This window comes from Salminus brasiliensis, chromosome 13 (assembly GCF_030463535.1).
Source record: "Salminus brasiliensis chromosome 13, fSalBra1.hap2, whole genome shotgun sequence".
NCBI lineage: Eukaryota > Metazoa > Chordata > Actinopteri > Characiformes > Bryconidae > Salminus > Salminus brasiliensis.
Window position 1 is genome coordinate 22,127,675 of NC_132890.1, and position 2,315 is coordinate 22,129,989.

The following is a 2,315-nucleotide window of genomic DNA, read 5'->3' on the forward strand; positions in this document are numbered from 1 at the left end:
ACACTGTGTGTTCGATCACTTGTGTGTAGTGTGGTGTAGTGTAGTGTGTTCACTGCACAGATGGGTTAAAAGCGGAGGGCAAACTCCATCTGTGTCCAACATTAATGGTGAACATAGTTGTGTTGTCTTGTCTAAAATAAGTGCTTGCATAAATATTTACACCCTTTAAAGTGATTGACCTAATTCAACAGAGGTTCAGGCAATTGATGCTAGTAATTATGGCTGGACATAAAAAAAGGACTGTTCACACCCTTTAGCAGTTTTGCAAAGAGGAATGAGTAAAATTGTAGTGTCCAGATGTGCAAGCCTGATTAAGATCTATCTACACAGGTTCACAGGTACATCTATTAAAAACTGACTTGAAGGCAAATAAATTAAGGCAAATAACCAATTCTCCATTTGTGTTGGACACAGATGGAATTTGGCCTCCGCTGTCAAACTCATTCATGTAGAAAACATACACATACACACTAGTGAGCAAATACACACAGTGGACAGTGAGCACACATGAGGGAAGAGCGCAAACACAGTCCCCACACTACTACCAGATGATGCAGTCGAGATTCCTGCATGTGGAGAATTCGCAAAGGTCAGCACAACCTAGGTGCATTGGCTGAGCCCCAACCTGGACGAACCACTTTGTGATCATGGTATCACCCCTTCCAGGCAATATTTAAAAAGGGTTTTAATATTTATACAGTAATGTATTGTATATTGTATGTTTTGTAATTGATAATTTAGAAAAGCAATAAAAGGGGATAGTGAATAATTCATATTAGGTACTAATATCTAATTAAGAGTAGATGCTCAATAATCATAGCAGATACTAAATAATTTATAGTAGATAGTAAACAAAGTAAATATTGAGTAAGTCACAGTGGGTAGAAGGTAGTTTTATAAATAATTCATGGATAATTCACTAAGTAGATACTAAATAGTGTAAAGTACACACTGACTAATTTATCGTGGGTATTGATTGATTGGATATTGAACAAACAATAAAGCAGGAGTTTAAGAGGTTTCACACAGCTGAAAAAAACAGTATACTGAACAATCCAATTAAAGTGTTTCCAAGAAATATTTCAATTGTTTTGCCTGCAGGATGAGGTCATGACATGGTTTGACATTCTAGGCTACTTTGATTATGTGGAATCATGAATCATGGATTTCTAGCTTGTTAGTGGCAGGTGTTTATGAAAACCTCCTGCTATGTTTCTGAGAAGTAGAAGCGAGATCACCAGGGCATGAACTAAGCCCATACACTTCGAAAAAAGTTCTCTTGTTGCAATCCTACTGTTTTTTTATCACATACATTTTGTGGGAACGTTCATCTAGGTACTGGTTTAACTAGAGCTTTACAATCGCAGTGTCTGATTTAGTGTTTTTTCATTCTGGTCCACGTTTGATTTGAGATCTTTGAAATGCAGTGGTGGTGATGTAGCATTTATGGAGAAAGTTTGAGCGAAGGATGGTTTTGACATTTAGTTCCTTGTAAATTTATAATGCTTTGGCTTGAAAGGTCGAAGAGATGCAAGGCATTTCTGTCAACCGTCAACTCAACTTTCATATGGACACACACACACACACACACACACACACACGTACAGAAGAATATAAGAAAACTATTAGAGGCTGTTTTGAACATCTTGTCAGAATTTTGAAAATGAACAGATAAAGCAGCATCTCTGGGCTGGATGGATGTCCGTGTCTCTAACCACGACTCAGATGAATGTTTTGCAGCATCTCTGAGGATATCCTGCCGCCCGTTGCTGTGACAGTGATGAATGACGGATATGATGTGAGAGGGCTTTCTTAAAGAGAAGCAGTGGCCTACAGAGCCTGCAAACGTCACACAGGATCAACTCAGCTACACAAACGAAGCTCAGGCCAAGGGAAGGAGTTAGAGTGCTAATCTGGTGATTACTCAAATGTATCCACACACACACACACACACACACACACACACACACACACACACAATTTTTAGCTGTCAAAAAATGTCAGGGCAAAACTCCAGATTCATCTGTCCAAAGCACATTGTTCCAGATGTCCTGGTCTTGGTCTAGGTGTTCTCTGGCAAACGTCAGTCTTGCTCTGATGTTTCTTTGACAGGGTTTCCTCCTAACAAACCTCTCAAATTAAACCAGTGCAGTCTCTATCTGATGGGAGATGCTGTACTTTGACATCAATGGTGGCGAGAGCTAACAGGAGATCCCTTGAGGACATTTTAGGATTGTTGGAGACTTCTTTACCCATCTTGTGGTCTGCTGATGGACTGAACTTGCTAGGTCAGCCTGATCTGGCCATGTTGGCAG

At 39.7% G+C, this 2,315-nt stretch overlaps 1 non-coding gene across 1 annotated transcript; it reads right to left on the minus strand.

Moving 5' to 3' along the window:
- Positions 1-509: 509 nt before the first annotated feature.
- On the minus strand, positions 510-674 carry LOC140576022 (U1 spliceosomal RNA). The gene has a single exon (XR_011981261.1). It is a non-coding gene; the product is annotated as a U1 spliceosomal RNA (small nuclear RNA).
- Between the last annotated feature and the right edge of the window lie 1,641 nt (positions 675-2,315).